We start from the raw sequence: 18,964 nt of genomic DNA on the forward strand, positions 1-18,964 counted from the left end.
TGTAATACTCCTGGTAATCAGATACTGTTCCAAGTGGTCAGGACTCTGGAGGTGGCAGTGGGGGCAGGGCGGATGACAGTGGTGGAAACACCCCTGGCTGGGAAGTACAGCCCTGAAAGTGGTGGCTTGTACACATGTGGGCCCCAAATCCTCTTGGCATGTTAATATCGCTCGTGTTGTGTTCCAACTCATTTTCCTTCTTGGGGCCTCATTTTTTTGCTATTAAAGTTCTTCTTGCTCAATAAATCATAGGCTGCATTATACTATTTTAGTTTTTTTCCCCTCTCCCAGTCATTGTGCATGAGGAATTGTAACTTTGAATTGTGAGAGCTAATTATAATGTGAAACTGGAATCGGAAAGTTCTTGAAGACGCTTGGAAGATATTGACAGCTTTTTCTTTGAAAATTACTTTAATTTCTTTTATCTTTGTTCAGGATCTTGACTTTAGCTTTTAAAATAAGAACTAATTTTTCCAAAGAGCTATTCTTTCCCATAATGTCAGAATCCTGCATAGTGATAGCAGGCAAAATTTTCATTGAAGGTTGAAAAGTAATTCGTCTCCATTTTTAATGGCAACACTGTCAAACTAGTGGTAGAATGATGCAAATAATCCTTGTGGGCTGTAACTGTTATGATCCTACACACGTAATTGCAGGTGCGTTCAGTCGTTATGCAAGCTTGAAATTGGGAGCTGATCTGATAATTTGCACATGCCAAGATTTTAAAGTTTATTATATTTTTATTGCAAGTCCCCAGGTAAAGTTTCTAAGGGATGACAGAAGAAGCTGGATTACTCCAAAATTAAAGGTCTCTGGCAAGATTCTGCTCTCCAAAAGAATGGTGGAATGGAGTTTCTTCTGAAGTTGTAACCTTCAAATTCCCTTTTCCTTCTGTCCCTAAACATTCCTCTGTTTAAGGCTAATTTGACAGAGCTGCGGTTAACCGATGAGACTGTTGCTTGAGGGAGAAATAATGATCTTGAGGTGTGAATACTGTAAAGGTAGCTCTGGTTCCGTTTACCCGTGGTCAGATAGCTGCATGTCTGTTCTGGTTAATTCTGACGATAGTTCTGGGGTAGGCTCTGGGTGGTATAATGTAGGCTTCAGAAGGAAAGGGTCGTCTGAATTCAGACTTGGCCTTTGTTTCCTCTCGATTCTGCCCGGCACGTTTTTATCCTTGGAGGAAGGATACTCCTCTGTTGGGACTCTCCACTTTGACAAGTCTCTTGACCATTCTTTAGATGTTCAATAATTGTTCTTATGGCCTCTTCTTGGGAGAAATCGTGTTGCACTGGGTGGGTGGTTGGATTAGATGTTCGCTTTCAGCACAGGAGCCTGTGGTCCTGGCCCGCCTCTTCAGGGTGCTTGCTTGTTTCTGGTCCCAGGTAGCTCCTGGGGATTCTGGAGAGCTTAACTGTGGGTGATGAAGCAATCAGATTTGTTTCCTCTGATGAACGGGCAGTAGGAGCAAGTGTGATCAGGTATCTTATAGAGAAGGGGTGCTAACTAAGGAATTCAGACTTGAATTCGGTCAGGCTTCTGCTCTGAATAGTAGGAAGTAGCTAACATGTTGAAGGAAGTATTTTTTAGTGAAAATAAAGTGGGCTTTTCATTTAATGTAATTACAGATAGAGAAGACTATCAGGGCATTTATCACTGAAACTTTTTGAGTTAAGCCTCACAAAGAACAGTAAGAAATGTGAAAAGTGACAACTTCTTTGCAGTATAATACTAAAACAGTGCCATCACAGTCTCTGAAATTGAATGCAGAGATAAATTATCAAAGGAAAAGACTTAATAGAAGTAGGACGTAGGGCAGGAGTTTTCAGTAACTTCGGGATTCAAAATAAAGTCTTTTATAATATGAAACTTGAGGATAGTATACAGGCAAAAGTAAGTACATTTCCTTTGCTACTGCAGGGTGCATATTTGCTATGAAAATAATTTTTATTTGGACTTCCAGTGATAGTTATATATATTTGTGTGGAACTCATTTTAAATTTAGTTACACACTTAACTAAAGGCACACAGAAATGAAACTTAAATTGCAGGGGGAATAAATTATTTTAATAGAATGTCATAACCATAAGAGGAGATACTAGCTTACCATTTTTCTTTTATAGTCAGAGTTTTCATTACTATAAAATTTCACTTTAGAAAGAACCTTGCATAAATGTAATTGCTTGTTTATTAACAAACAGCTCCAGAAGCATGAACTCACTCCACTTGTTGAGGAAATAGAATCCATGAATTTATCCGTGTTTTGAATTTGATGGTATTAAATTGGGATTACTGACATTTGGTGTCTAAAGATATATATGTTTTGGGGATTTCTTTAGAAATATCTTCCTTTAAGTTAAAATGGAATAATCTTATTCTTTGTTTTTAAATTCTGAAATAATCTTATTCTTGAAAAATGAATCTTTCATAGTAATTTAGGGAAAAAAGGACATTAGAGAATGGAGCTTTTATGTTGCATTCAATTATGTTAAAATTTGCATAATGTTGATTGGTATAGGTTGGAGATAAAAATGTAAATTGGATTTTGCAATTTAAGGGGAACAGAATACATGACCCCAAAATATGGCACTTTGGCATGTAGATTATTTTGAGCTGAAGGCAGTCAAGACCCAGAATTCTCAACAGAAAACTACCCACCCTTAACTACCTTAAAGAATTTAGGTAGAGGTTCTGGCTCAGAGAGAGAGCTGTTACCGGAAATAACTTTATCTGAATGACCTATCTGTATAGCAGGACAAACATCTAATTACCAAACATCTGTTCTTATTGTCCTGTGAATTGCCCTCCTCCCCTTTGAAGCCCCAGGCCCCTATCCCATTCAGGATGGCATATAAAAGCCTCAACTTCCTACTTGCCCTTGGATCTCATACTCTTACGGGATTCCATACATATGTAATTAAATTTGTTTTTCCCCTATTAATCTGTGTTCTGTCAATTTAATTAATAGACCAGCCAAGAGAACCTAGAAGGGTAGAGGAAAAAATTTTCCTCCCCAACACAATCAAAAAGATTGGTACAACTATGTGTTTTTTCCCTCTTTACTTAGATATATATATTATGCCCTGTAAAAATGTGGACAATGAAAAATATATTTGCTTAAGAAAACTTAAAATTAAGGGAGAGTAGCATTTTTTTTTTTAAAGTTCTGTATTGTTTAGTGTTTTTATAAGGAATGTCATAAAATTAAGCCACCACTCGGTATCTGTGAGGAAATGGTTAACAGGACTTCGTATGGATACTAAAATCAGTGCGTGCTCAAGTCCCTTATATAAAATGGTGTAGTATTTGCATCTAACCCATGTACATCCTCCTGTATACTTTAAGTCATCTCTATAGATTACATATAATGTCTAATTCAATGTGAATTTTATGTAAATAGTTGTAAATACAATGTAAATACGATGTAAATAGTTGTCGGTTCATTGCAAGTTCAAGTTTTGCTTTCTGGAACTTGCTGGATTTCCCCCCCACCCCAAATATTTTCCATCTGTGCTTGGCCACATCCACAGATGCAAAACTCACAGATATGGAGAGCCAAGTGTACCCTAGCCAGGCGTATTCTGAAGCGGGAGGATGTTTGTGGACATGTCCACACTAACTGTGAGCAAGGAATTAGATGCCTTTCTTGAATGATACAAGGTGATGAAGTTAAGGTGTATAGTTGCAGGTAGCTTTAGTCCTGGCAACAGGAAATGAGCTGTTTCTGAAAACAGCATGAAGTATAATTCAGAGCAGCTGTCTGCTTTATCAGCAAGAACAAACTGCCCCTATTTTAAATATACCAATTACTTTAGGTACCCATTAAGGACCTGCTCAGCCAACTAATGTTTGCTCCAAACTAGAGAAAGTTTGCCTTTCTTTTTACAATCTCTTACATTTCTTTTAAGTGCCCTTTAATTTTTGAATTCATATCCACTATTAATTTTTTTTTTTAATTTGATTTCTAATAACCAGAAAAGTATTTAGCCGGCCAACTTTCACACATCGAGTGCACCATGCAGGCAGCACCTGAGTCATCCGGTTGTTTCTATAGCGTAGCTGGGGAGACCACCTATGCAACGTTCAGCGAAGATTAGATCCCTCGCTGACTTTTTAGTATTTCTACACCAGGCTAATGTATTTACCAAAACATTAAAAATTACTGAATTTTCTGAAGGTACCTGGTAAAAATGTTCCATTTCAAGGAATCTTCGTGTAGCCTTAAAAGAAAACATTAATGGATATCTTTTCTAGTGATACTAGAATGCTGATCAAACGTCTGTTTCTGATTCTTCCCATGCTCCATGTAGTATTCAGTCTGAACAAGCACTTTTTTTTTTTTTAAACTCTTAATTTGTGCCAGGTACTGTGCTGCTCTTGAGGGTTACAAGAATGAGCAGGCATCCAGGCCTTTCTGACCCAGGGTAGGGAAGTAAAGTAACAAGTCAAAAAAAAAAAAAAAAATTGAAAATTGCTGTAAGAGTTTCGTCCTGGACTATTTGGCAGATGGATGGGATGGAAGCACCGTTCTCAGCCCCAAAGCAGAACTGGTGCCGGCATTAAGGTCATGCTAGCCTGTAGTTGCGACTGTAAATACAACTATTTTTGATAATATTTTGTTGTTCTAAGATTTTCAGACTTTGAGTCTTAGCTTGAATGTTTTTGAAAGATTGAGCTCTTATTTGAAGGTCTGATTAATCTATAGAAAACCCTTTGATCTGACTGTCCTCCTGTCCTCTCTTTTTCTGCATAGACGCATGCCTGTCTGCTTTATTTCAACAGCAGAGAGATCAGGGCTGTTTAGAAGAGCTAGCGAGATAAAGATGAGACTGTATTACAATGGGAACTCCACAGGGTCTCTGCCAGGATCACCCTTCACCACCCGCTTTAGTCATGGGTGGATACAAAACGCAGCAGCTGGTGTGGAACCCTGACTGTGGGCCGGGTGCTGTGCTGTGTACCAGAGAACAAGGTAAGGCATAGTCCCAGCTTTCAGCATTGTTGGTCGTAGTGGGCACCTGAAATAGAATAATCGTAGTGTTGCTGTCACAATGCAGTTGGCATTATGCTGTCCACCAGAAACTCACACAATGTGGTAAATCAACTGTCCTTCATTAAAAAAAATAAAAGATAAAACAGGAAAAAGAAAAAAACATGAAATGGCATGCTAATTAAATGGCTTGTATCTTGGACACTGGTCATTAATCTGTGTTTTTCATGTTGAGAGGACAGTTGCTGTGTAACTGCGAAGTTTACCTGTTTGAGTTAATGGGGAGAGTACCATGCCTGACGGTGTCAGGAGGGTTGAGTTTACGTTAAAGGGGATGATCGGCTTGTTCCTGATTAGGAACTAATGGTGGGAACAAGCCTATGTTGAAGGTTTTTCTTTTTGGCCACAGTGTGTGTGTGTATGTGTGTTGTTTTGTTTTTGTTTTTTAAGACTGATAACCAAACTGTTTATAAGCAGGCAAGCTAAAATTGTTCCCTTGGCCTTGGTTAAAGCAATTGCCTGACCAGAGTTGCCAGAGTTCACTCAGCGGTTAAACACTAAATGTCTGCTCTGCACCAGGCCTGGGAGGCGCACTGGTCCTTCTAGCGTTTCTGTTCAGCTGGAGGAAACTAAGCAATTACAATATAGAAATACAGTAATAGGTTTGAAGGTGGGGAATGTGGTGGGGGAAAAAAAGGAGTCCGATTGGAAGTATGTGTGACTGGGAGACAGGGTGGGGCAGAGTTAGGAGGGGGTCTAGTGCACAAGGCTGCCTTCATGTCTCACACTAGTCCAAGTTTGGGGGTCCTCAGCACCCAGTGCTTCAGGAGCTCGCTAGAAGCCCACACAGAACTCATGAAAGCTCTGTGCTCATCGTTTATTGCAGGGAAAAGATCCAGATTAAAAGCAGCAGCCACGGGAAGTGGTGCACAGGGCAGAGCCCAGAAAGTTCCAAAGGCAGAGTGTCCAGTAGTCCTCCCCCTGTGAACAGCACTCTTGGCATTGATGTGTGATGTTTTTGGCAGCCACGTATGACAGTAGACAGAGTACTGTCACCAGGGAAGCTTACCCAAGGCTTGGTGTGCAGAGTTTTTGTTGGGACTGTCCTGTAGACATGGTTGTCTGACCAGGTGGTGTATCTCAGTCTCTTGCCCCACCGAGGGGTCAAGCTGACCCACAGCCCCACCCCAAATCACACTGTTACACTCTCCCACCTGACCCAGGGTCCCCAGGCAAACAGATGCTCTTATCAGGCTATGTAACCCCAGGGCTTGGTGATGACCTCCCAGAAGCTGAGGGCAAGGGACCCCCCTTCTGGCAGGTTAAATTCCTTCACACACAGGTGGCTCTGTTAGGCCACGGGAGCAACTTGAAGGAAGTGAGGGACTAAGCTGGGAAGACATCTGTGGAAACAGTGTTACAGGCAGAGAAACAGCCAGTGAAAGACCCCGGTGGCAGGAGTTAGGCTGTTCAGAGAGCAGCAGGGCAGGGAGGGCCCGGTGTGGCCCGGGCAGGACAGGAAGGAGCTGTGATAGTTGCAGTGGGAGGCACCGGGCCCGGGGGGATTTGGGTTTTTCTGAGTGGAACAGGGGGATGTGAGCAGAAGAGTGAACTGGTCTGATTCAGCCCCAGAGTCACAAACCAGAAGTGCTTTGTTGCTAGTGGATTTGGGAGATGAGGGTGGACGTGGGGAGCCAGGAAGCAGGATGCTGCGGCCGTCTGGACGGGAGAGGATGGCAGGATGGGTCAGCTAGGAGCAGTGACGGTGGGGCGAGGCTGTAGGGTCTGGGTGTGTTTTGAAAGTAGCCGTGGCTAGATTTGCTGACAGATTGATGGGGATGTAAGAGGAAGGGAGAAGTTGAAGGTGACCCTTGAGGTTTCTTTCCTGAACAACTGGAAAGATAGAGTTGCCTTTAAGGAGAAGTTTGGGTGAGATCAGGTTTTTTTGTACCTGTTAAGTTTGAGATGTCCATCATGTATACATACGGAGATACAGCTTTGGAGTCCAACGAAGAGAACGGACTAGGGCTGGGGAGATGCATTTGGGGATCACAGCACGTGGGCAGTAATGAACGCATGCGACTAGAGGAGACCATCGGAGGAGTGAGCGCAGATAGAGGGCGGCCGGGACCAAGGGCTGAGCCCGGCAGCTCTGAACGGGCTCTGGACTGAGCAAAGCAGAGTCGCTGCCGACTGCGACGTGAGCGTTTCCACGGGGGCGTGGTGGAGGTGAAAGCCTGATTGTAGTGGGTTTAAGGAGGGTGGGGTGTTAGGGATTGAGGGGGAAAATGAGAATAGAGTTCTCAAGTTCTTTTGTTTGTTTTTTTGGAGCCATTTCTCTGTAACAGCAGAGAAATTGAGAGGCAGGCTGAGGAATACTTGGGGGGTATGTGTGTGTGTTGTAGAGCATGGAGAGTTAATAGCATTATAGATGCTGATAGGAATGTTCCAGCAGAAGGGCAATAATTATGCAGGAGAGTAGAGGGAAGGACCCCAGAAACGATGGGGTCTGGTGCTGTGATCTGGTACAAGACGGAGTGGGATCTCGGGCCCAGGGGGATGACGAGGTGTTGAGAGCATGAACGGTTATTTACATCCAAAGGTGAGCGGTGTATTTGAGGATGGAGATGCTGGGAGTGAGTGGATGTGTTTGTGTGAATTTGTGCCAGCTTTCTGACTGATTGAGTGTTATCACTGAAGAAGGCCGTAAGGTTACAAGATGTGAGTGAGAATGGGGAGGGTGGTTTGAGCACAGAGAGGTGCTATGTTCTAAAAGGGTATCAGAGAGAGTGCAGACCTTGTGTGGACCTGTGTCCTGCTCAGTTCACATTTGGTCATTTCCTCTGTCCCTGAGAAGCACATCAGAGACTTCTAGAGGTGTTTTTTTTTTTTTAATTTGGTTTGAGATTGTTACTTCAGTCACTCTCCAAGTCATTTAATCTCCATGTATAATTCAGATGTATTTAAATTGCCCCCGAGCTCTCTAACTTTGCTGTTATAAAAGTTGGGGAAAAAAAGGTTTTCCATCAGTATCTTCCCAAATATTCAGTCCCGAAACGTACAGAGTGTATATAGTGCTCTGCTTAACAGTGGGAAAACGCTGGGGCCAGATGCCCCGCTGCTCCTTGTATGATTTTGGCCACAGGAGCTAACCACTTGAGCTTTTTCGTCTTAAAAACAGTAAATGTGCAGAGTACTTACACATCGCGCCGGGTGAGTGTAAACAAAACACTCAGAACTGTAAAGGCTCAGTGAATGCCGGCTATAAGCAGCGATGATCCACACCTGTCCTCTTCCCTACTGCAGCAGAATGAGCTTGTAAAACCTTCCCAGGTGGAAGTAGGTGGGCTCTTTCAGGTCAGATTTCTTCCTGTCAGTCCCTCCAGCTTCTCTGCAGCATGTGGTAAGGTTGGACCACACCCAGCCTGCTGTGATAGCATCTTTCTTCTGAGTTGCCTGGGCGCCTCTTCCTGATTGTGTGGGAGAGGGCCATGTGACAGACTTCTTGGATGCTTCTTCCTGGGTCTGCAGTCAAATAAGCCAAATTCCAAGAACTGGCTGAACAAAGTAAAACTGAAGCACGAATATGATTCTCTGTATCATGGTTAAAATATCTCATGAACTCTCTTGCTTTGGAGATGAGGCCAAAAAAAAAAAAAAAAGGCTTACTGTCTATAGATTTACCATAAACTGGAAATCTCTTCTAAACTGGTGATTAGTTTTTAAAAACCTCAAAGCATTTATACGTATTCTGAGAAAACATGACATTTCTGGGGGCGTGTTCATTTAGTGTAAAACTTCTTGACTATCTTGGCACTCTAGAAAAATTCACAAGTACCAGAGGATTCAAACTACACAGTGCACAAAATGCTCTGTTTTACTGAGACTAGGAGAGACCTGCTTGTTAAAATGAGACGTTTTTGTAAAACAGTTGGTTGTAATTGAGTTTCAGTGAACCATGGGGCCATAATGTGGGAGCTAATGGAAATCTTTTACGAAAGCGGTGTAGCCGGTGGGACACTGGGCCTGGTTCTAAGCCATTTTTGTTAAAAAGCGTTTATTGATCGCATGCTGAGTGCAGAATCCTGTATTGGGGAGATAGAAAGGAAGCCAAGGCAAGGTTTCTGCCTTTGAAGGATGGAGTAGAGGTGATAGAAAGTTGCAGATTTATGAGAACCAAATTTAGTCTGTCCTCCCCCTTTCAGAATCCATAATAAGACTACTCATATTTAGCTTCTCATTCTCTTGTGATTATGAAATGATGCGATGAGTTGTCAGTGGACAGATAGGATTGGAGAAGAGACTGCATGTCTACATGTAAGTCGTTACAGAATGACTGTGCTTTACCAGTTTAACCAATTGATTGATTTCACAGTAGTTAGCACATAATTGTATTTTCAAGGGCCAGAACATTTAATCACTTTAGGCATTTTATTTTGTGGGGGGATATGTGGCCAGTTCAGGAAATGCTGTTCACCACCAAGCAGGCTTCAATTTTTGAGGTTTTTTTAAACCAATATTTTTATATATCCTATGTTGGTTACATAGAATTTCCTGGACACTGTTCTTCTTAAAATAATATTTAGTTATCTTTTTTTACAACTGCCTTTTAAAGACTATAATTCTATTCTTGACAAGGATCTAAAATTTAAAGTGTTGAATTTTGTGTTTTGTAGTTATTTGTAAGTGAATTTTGTTAGTAAAAGAAAATTGGTGAATACTTGAATCAAGATAATGTATACTTACAAAGTGAATATAATCGCCTGCAAAACTTGCTTTAAAATGGTATCCTGAATATTGTATCATTGTTTAATATGACAAAGTATTAAAATAAGAATTTGGGGGAGTGGCATTTTAGTATTTCATGGAAATGAATAATAAAATAAAATTTTAATTATTATCTGATTTAATGACTATTAGGAATATTGAGTGAAAGTTAAACTGGAGTAGAATAACAGTGATATAGTATTTAACTGCTTCTTGGCTAGACCTACCTCAGCTAGAAAAAAATTAACTCTTAGAAAGGCAGTATCAAGTTTTAGATAAGATTTTGGATTTCGGTGTAAGGTATTTTATATTTTTTTGAGTGTCAAATATATTCTCCTTCATTTGTTTAAATGAGAATAAAGTATTGACTCCCTACTTGTATATTTTTGAGGATGAAAGATGCACTAGTATCGAACTTTTCGCTTGTACACTTTGAGCTCTGGTGGAGGCTGGTGATAAATATTTCAGTTAGCAGACCCGACAAAGCTGTTACATGGAGGTTCACAGTGTTTGGAAGTTCTGGAAGTCCTTCCCATCAGTCAGTCAGTCAGCAGTGGAGTACATACTTTTGGTCCCAAACCCTGGTGGGCATTTGTAAGGGTTACAGAAACTTCACCAATATTTGCATATATTTCTCCAATCTTTTTTTTTTTTTTTTTTTTTTTTTGAGTGATGGTACCAAAGTATATCCTGAAATGAGTAACTTTAACAGGCTAGTTGTAAGGTCTGATAGCATTAGCTATCTTTTGGCTAATATTTTCCTACTTAATATATTTTTCTAATTTTATACTTTGAAACTCTTTGATCCTTAATATTTTGATACCTCTCTTGCAAACAGCGTATAGCTTAGCTGGGTTTTAATTTTATATCCAGTTTGACAATCCAGTCTGTCTTTGGACTAAAGATCTTACTTTGTTTCTTGACTGAGTTTGCTGATAAATTTGTATTCAGGTCTCCAATGTTTGTTTTTAAGTAAGAAAGTTTTTGTGTGACTGTTTCTTTTTTTTTTTTTAAGTTTCTAATTCTGACATAAGCAGAGATTGACAGGAAGTTGCAAAGAAGGTATTCAGGGAGGTCCCCAAGTACCTCTTACCCATTTTACTCTGATGGTAACACTTGCGTTCATATAGTACATGTTAACCCAATAGCAAAGCTAGGAAATGGATAGTACTTTTGTTGGAGCTTATTCAGATTTCCCCAGTTTCACATGCACGCATTTGTGTGTGCACGTGTGTGCGTCTGTCTGCACGGTTTTATCCCTGGTGTACCTTTGTGTAACCACCACCCTGTTCAAGATGCAGACTGTTCCATGAGCACAGCCCTTCCTCGCACCACCCCTGGATGCCTCACATCTCCCAGAGTGACTGGTCTTAGCAGCACTGTGAGTGATCCAGGCTCCCCGCACCCTCCCACACTTCTGATACTGTCGCCTTTTTTTATTCTAGACATTCTGATAGGTGTGTGATGACAACTCACAGTGGCTGTAATTTGCATTTCCCTAACAGCTAATGGTGAATTCAGGTGCTTGTGTGCTGTTCGTCTGTCCTCTGGTGAAATGTCTGTTCCTGTTTTTTACCCATTTTCTAATTGGATTATTTTTGTATTCAATTTTGAGAGTTCTTTCAGTATTTTAGCTACAAGTCCTTTTGAGGGCTTGGTTTTCAAATATTTCTCCCAATTGTAGCTTGTCTTTTCATTCGCTTAACAGTGTCATTCGCAGAGCAAAAGTTTTTAATGTTGACAAGGTCCAATTGACCAGTTCTTCCTGTTCATGTTCTTGATGCTTTTGGTGTCAAGTGGGATTTTTTTTTTTTCTTAAAACCTCCACTATTCTTTTTCCTTTAGGTATTTTGTTATAATTCTTACTTCTTTTTTTTTTATAAGCATGCGCTTCACCACTGGAGCTGTCTCCCCACTTCCTATAATTCTTACTTCATTGTCTTCCTCTTTACTCTGTGAGAAATTATATTCCCGTGTGTGTTTTCTTTTTGTCCTTCTCTTAAAATTTCTAACATGTATCTTTGACTTAAAGTATTAAGTTAATAATTATATTTACCTTTCTCCTAAGCAGATTCTGGGATCTAAGAATACTTGAAATATACTATCCCTTCTTCAGGCTTAGACTGCCATTGGTGGCTATTTCAGTTAACCTTTTTAAAGCCCCCAGTTATACATTGTATAATTGTTGTATAAACAATTGTGAGAGAGTTTGCACATTTGAAAATCCCTTTAATCATTGTGACTCATGATACTTATTTTATTCATTTTGTTGCATACGGAGGTGTGGACCCTTTATATTAGTCCACGGTCATCATCTGGCTTCCAGTGCTCCTGCTGAGAGTCAGCTGTCAGTCTGATTGTCGCTCCTTACTGCAGGGTCTTTCTTTAAAGGAAAAAGAAATTCTGATGAAACCAGTAGGAAAGGAAAGAAAAAAGTCTAATGTTTATCTTGCCATTCCTGTACAAACTACACATCAGGGTAAACAAATAAGGGATATGGGGGTTTCTCCTCACAGAAGTATTCCTGGTAATAAATGAAAGAGTAATGACAGAATTAGAACCTCAACTCCTAATGAGAAGTGGTAGAGTTTAAGAGCAGCAGCAGAATTACAGCTTCAACCCCTGACAAAATAATGGGTGTAGACTGTGATCAGAATGAATGGAAAGATGTTAGTCTGTTCAGGTGCTGTAACAGAATACTACAGGCTTATAAATAACAGAAATTTACTTCTCACGCTTCTGGAGCTGAAAAGTCCAAGATCATGGTGCCAGCATGGTCGCCTGGTGAGGTCCGCCTTCCTGCTTCATTGCCTTCTCACTGTGTCCTCACGTGGTGGAAGGGGTGAGGACACTCTGTCGGGGCTCTTTTATAAGGTCACTCATCCCATTAATGAGGGCCCCACCCTCAAGACCGAATGGCTTCCCAAAGGACCCACCTACTAATACTGTCACCTTTAGGGGAAGCCATCCAAAGGGAAGTGAAATGGAAACACGGATTAAAAGAAACTTTAGAGTTGTATGTGCAGACCTTGTTTGAATTCTCCTTTGAATGAACCACGTATGAAAAGAATTTTTTTCGTACAAGAGGAAATTTGGACTCACAGGGTAATTGATATCAAGCAACCGTGATTGATTCTTGGATGTGATGATGTCATTGTGGTACTATCTTTTAAAGAACTTACCTTTTAGAGATGGGTTCTGAAATATTTACAAGTGAAATAATACAATGTGTAGGACTTAACAAGGTGGTTTTTGTTGCATTTGTGTTGGGAAAATTCTCAAAGGATGTGAACAGCACTTTTTTTTGGAGTATAAAAATCATTACTATCCAGTAGCCCCCTGCTTCAGTTATGAAGTTATCAGTCATGAACGATGACCTGTCTTTAAAGTCATGTAATTCTGAGTCCTGTTCCTGAGTTTTGTTTATAATGAGCTGTTAGAAATTTATGATGAAGATAAGTGGCATTTACTGAGACACATTCCATGGCTACACTCATATGCACGTATTTTGACTTGGTGGTTTATGATGTGAACAAAAGTGTCTTGTGCTTTATGGGATAGTTAATATTGTCTTATGGAAGGAAAGAAAATCAGCTATCATTTTCTGGAGTCTTGTTGACATAGACATATGTTTTCTACCCATAAGCCTGAATATGTATTCTTCTGACATATTTACTATTTCTATAAACCATGGTATTCTTAAGCATTTCAGAAATGTGACTTCTGTGATATTTATCCTCTGCTGATATATTATTTATAGCATAAATTGGGGTTGTAAATTCCGAGAAACTCATATTAAAACATGTACAAATTCCCAAGAGACAATATTTTAGATATCAATCAGTGCTTTTATTAATTCTGAGAATTTTTGGAAATAAGTCTTTTGTCGTCAGTTTTCTAGTGCTCCTCAGCCCTGTATGATTGTACTGTTGTTCATTTCACAGCCAAAAGTAAAATACTGGAAATTTGTAAAGTTCAAATGGTATGATACAGGTACTAAAGTTGAGCACCTCCAAGTACTGATGATGCTTGCGGGGGAAGGGCTGAGCGGAGTGGGGATTCTTTGTTAAGTTTATTAACATTTTCTCAACTTTTTAGGACTTCTATGAATGGTTATATGCAACTGATTCTTGCGCCTAAAACCATGGTCATTTACTTACTTATTTATTTTTTGATGCTGTAAATGTCAAGAACTATGAGCCACCTTCGACTTTACCCTGCTCGCAGGCTGCCAGGTCTGCCGCGCAGGTCCACGTGCGATGGTGAAAGCCCCGAGACCCCGAGGTCAGAGATGAGGACCGTTCATTACTCACAGCAGTAGCCAGAGGGCTGCTTCCCTGGACCTCGCCTCCCAGTGGATGATAAGAGGGTCAGGGACAGCTGTTTATGCTGTGGGTTGAAATACAGAGAGGAACCCAGGGCTTCTGAGTCTCCAGTTTTTTAGAATGGGAAGTAAATGCCGTGGAAAGAGAGATTATCTTTGTCATACTGGACAGTAAGGAAGCCTGCACTTTGCTCCAGAGGCGACACTCTCTCTGTCTTCCAAATTTTCTTGAAAAGATAGTCCAGAGCAAAGCTAATCGACACCTCACTTGGAAGACGTGCAGAATCACGAGAGGCCCGTGGAGTATGACCTCTCGCTGTTATCTGCTTTGTTTCTATCCTGTGTTGGTGTCTGATGAGTTTTCACAAGAATACATCACGCTTGCAGCCATTCTAGACAACCGGATAGACGTGCTCGGACCACATCTGTTCAACTTATCTTACACGGAATTTAACCAGGGGCATTATCAGTCATACTCCAGGGTGGCAGGATGAGGCCAGCGTGAGCTAGACCCCTCCCTGGTGATAGTCCAAGGGTCAGTAAAGATACGATAAAGCCGTATTGGCCAGAGCTGTGAGAGTGGCTTGGATTTTGCCTCCTGAACAAAGACTGTGTCCAGTTTAGCTTCTGCCTGGTTGTGCTGAGACCCAACAGCTGCAGTGTCCAGGGACCACTGGGTTTCAGCTTAGCTGACGGCTGTGTGAGCCAGTGCCTTAGCCTCAGGTGGCAGCCTGGGCAAAGTTCACCCCGGAAGAACCACTACTTCTTTCTCATGAAAAGCTGAGCTGTCCCTGGGACAGGCTCGCTGGTCCTTGAGTGTATACTTTCTGTCCTTAAGGGGAGGTTATTGAGCCCTTCCTGCCTTGACAGTCGTGGAGTTCAAGTTGATCCATCTCTCGGTGGAAAAATCAGGCCAGAGAGTCACAAGGCCCTCGAGGGTCAGTTTCATCAAGAGCCCAGTGGCAAGCTGCTTTTGAAAAGGGATGTACTTGGTGACCATGGCCAGATGATGAGTCCAAAACCCCCAGGCAGGTCTCTGGTTGGAGGCTGCCCCCCTTGCTTGATGCTCTGGTGGGTGAAGTCATCAGGCACAGAGGTGTAGCTCAGAGGTGATTCGAGCTGGGGGCCCAAAGGCTGAGAGCGTGTGCCCCAGCTTGTTAAATAATTTCCAGAAGAGCCTTTTTGAGCTCAGAGGGTGCTGGTTTGTAGATGAGCTAATATTAAGTGCCAGGGAGAAAATCCAAGGGGCCACCTACTGTCTCTGGAACCCAAAGAGTCCAATAAGATATCAAGGCCTCATTTGGTGATGGAGGACCGAAGATCTCCTTGCCTGCCAGAGGGACACAGCGTGGATCTGCCTGCATGATCCCAAGAAATTTAACTGGAGAAGGCTCTTGTGTATGGTGAGGGTGGACAGGCCACCTCTGCAGGCAGAGGTGTGATGGGACTACAGTCAGGACTGGAGAGTGAGGCTGCTGACTTGGCCACTAACAGCATCTCTTCTGTAGTGAAAGCTTGGAATGTCAGAGGCCACTAGATCCTGATTCGCTGCTGGTGGCAATGAGTCCAAGGGGTTTAGTTTCCCCAGGGTCTTGCCTGGAGGCTTTGCACTTGAATGTGAAATGGTCTTGGGCCTCAGAGGCCGGTGGGAGAGAAAAGAAGGTGTTGGTATCAGTCTGTGGAAGGTTCAGTTAGAGTCACATTGGAACAGAGTCGGGAGCAACAGCTTGATTCGGGCAGCGGTGATCTGCTCTCAGTACCTCTCAGATCTTCTGTACCTGCTGCTCTTTCTCACCTGGAAGTCACCCAGCACTTATGGGACCAGGAGGTACAAGCCTTTCACACACAATTCCCACCTAACTTTCAGATGTAGAAGTGACGGCAGTGTGTGGAAGAGCCCCCCCCCCCCAAGGTACACGGTCACCTGCCCTTAGCTTCAGAGGGAGATGGACTTTGTCTCTCCAGTCTTTTGACCACTCGGAGATCCTTGAAAAGATCCTCCAAGGCAAAGGCGGTCAGTGCTTCTCTCACAGGATGGGCGGGGGTGCAGGCCCCTCGTGGAGAACCGTCTCCAGCAGTGACCCCTCTCGCTTCTCCTGTGCTTGTGGTCTGGAGTTCTTCTGTTTTACCGTCAATGCAGTCACGTCTGTTTGCTGAAGTCCTGACTCGAGGATGCTATTCTCCTTTAATTGTTTATGTATCTGGGTTGTTCCAGGAAGTAATCCTGAGAAAGCCAGTTTCCAGTGCTCCTCTTACTGATAAGCATTCAAACTGCCCTCCACATTGGCTTCCAGGAGCCCCCATCTTCTGGCTTCTTTATCGCTCACACTGCCTTCTTGGTCTCCGCTAACTCCTTTTACCCTCTCTTACTGTAATTCTGTGATATTCAGTAGGGGTTTTCTGTTTATACATTTGAAAATAAGATTGAGCATTTATTATACGGCCTTCAGTTCAAGGCCCTGAAGCTGCAGGAACAAATAAATCAGGTAGGTAAGTCTCCCCCGTCCCTACTCCCCTCCGTCTTCAAACTCTGATACACACGTGCTAAGGTTGCACGTATTTAATCCTCACAACAGCTTAATGACAGCAGCAGGCATTATCGTGCCTCCCCTGTTTGAGCTCTGACATCCCCGGGTGGGTTCTTCGCCTTTGGCTCTGCGGCCCCGACACCGCCCCCTCCCTGCCCCACCCTCAGAGACATTCGGGCACATGTGCAGGGATCTGGCTCATCTGAATTGCTCCTGAAGAGGAACAGTAATGAGTGTTTATTTTGAAAGCGTAAGCTACCTCACTTCCTTAATTTGTTTGCACACTTTGTACATAAGAGCTTTTTTTTTTTTTAAGGAACACCTTTCACAGTGTTCCTTAGAAATCAGTGACTCAGCAGTAACCTTTTCTAGAGGACGTAATCAAGTGGAAACCATGAGTAGAAATCACCACTAGGTAGTTTCTCATAGTGTAAAAGAGATTTTTCCCCCTCTATTAATTGGGGGAAGAGGGAACTGATGAGTTTAGTGAGATCTTTGTTTAAGCCAGAGTGTGAGTATCTTCTAGAAATCCTGCAGAAGGAATTTTTGCATTGTGCTTGTGATTCTGGGGCAGCCAAAATATTACAAGAGGTGACAGATTCCTTGAACCCCAAATACTGCTGTAAACTGAATAGTGATAACATGGGTGCCCTTGAGATAAATATAAAGTCATTACAATGTTCCAGTGCATTTTTTTGTTATATGTATATCCCCAGTGAAAAGATACTAAAGATGCACATTTTTAATATTCAAAAGGAATTCTAAGAACTTAGTAAAATTATTCACTCCAGAGAGGGGACCTTGTTGGTAGGGGCTGGAAAGAATAACTTACGTTTCACTCTGTCTGTCCTATCTTTGAACATTACTTCTAAGTGCATCTCCTACCTACTCAATAAATGAAATTGGAAAAAGTCCTTAAAATTTTGATGAATTGGAAAGAAAACAATACTAGGTTACTTCCAGGAGCCTTGACAGTTCTTAAGATCTATTATTGATTATTCATGTCCAAAGGACAGGAAAACACACACACACACACACACACACACACACACACACACACACACACACACACACACACACTCTATTATTAGAGGGTGAACCTGTCATAAATTCAGTATGATCATGGTGAGAAATTGACTACATTTCAAACTTTACATTATTCTTGGAAAATCTTGAGCATTGATACTTACAGGGAGTATTTATATTTACAGGATATGTTTAAATATGTTTTTAAAAATTTATTCCAGATTTTTGCAAGCTTGGCCCCATAAAAGCCACAGCAAACAGGAAATGTTAACAAGCAAAACAATTTTTTTACACCAGCTTGTGAAAGAAACAGGCCCTAAACCCTCTAGTTTATAGGTATTTCATAGGTTCACGTGATAAATCTGTCTTCAGAGGACAAAGTTAATTTCTCTTGGTTCTAATATCTTTTACCAAGAATAATGAGCACTGTAGGTGTTCAATATCAAATGCCAACTGCTTAATGAATTTTGGACAAAGAAGTGAATGAAATATAAAAGCAAATCAAGAATCTCACAGTTGGCTGACTGAACAAATTTTGAACATAATAACTTAGATAATTGAATATATATTTGCTTTCAAAAAGGTATTTGAATCCTGTTACTAGATTCTCAGGGGGGGGAAAAAGCTACATCTTAATTTCTGCTTAAGGAGTTAAACTTTTTTTAATAATATTTTCCCTAAGAGGAAAAAAAATGAGTTGTATTTTCTCTGAATTTTATTACATTTATTGTTAATATATTTCCATATACCTTTTTTCTATTGTATTTCCTACTTTGCCATTTTGCCTTTTATTTTAGGGGGTTTCCTTAATATATCTTTATATCTATAATGACTTTTTCAAAGACTTGTTTTATTGATTGTGTTGAATTTTTTTCTTTTGTTTGTCTCTGCTCTCCTTTTCTTCATTACTTTTTTCTCTTCCTTCCTTCCTTTGTTATCCTCAAATCTCTGAAGAGTTCTCATTTTCATCCCTGCATATTGTTTTAAGGTGGTGGTTCTGTAATGCAATGATTGTTTTTTCTTTAATATTCTTATCCTTAGGTATCTTTGAACTGTTTGAAAGATGTATGTAGTAGTGAAAGACATTCTGCGTTGGTTTAGGCTGGCGTAGATTTCCTTTGTGGTCATATGGGCTTTGATGATCCATACAGATTCTTCCTTGACTGAAATCTTCTCAAATACAGGCCTTGTGATTGGAAATGAACGTGTTACAGGGGACACCTGAATTTGTATTGCTAGCACTGGAGTGTTGGAGAAGGCCCCTATTAAATACAAGCCCTGAATGTGGGTCAGCGGCATGGCATTTCCCCCTTTCTCGAATTCTCTCAA

General features: G+C 41.3%; 1 protein-coding gene across 11 annotated transcripts in view; it reads left to right on the top strand.

Annotated features, from left to right (window-relative positions):
* TPK1 (thiamin pyrophosphokinase 1) overlaps positions 1-18,964 on the top strand; it is a 337,202-nt gene that overhangs the window by 23,951 nt on the left and 294,287 nt on the right. The gene's annotated exons all lie outside the window — the stretch shown is intronic.

Source organism: Camelus bactrianus, chromosome 7 (assembly GCF_048773025.1).
Source record: "Camelus bactrianus isolate YW-2024 breed Bactrian camel chromosome 7, ASM4877302v1, whole genome shotgun sequence".
Lineage (NCBI taxonomy): Eukaryota > Metazoa > Chordata > Mammalia > Artiodactyla > Camelidae > Camelus > Camelus bactrianus.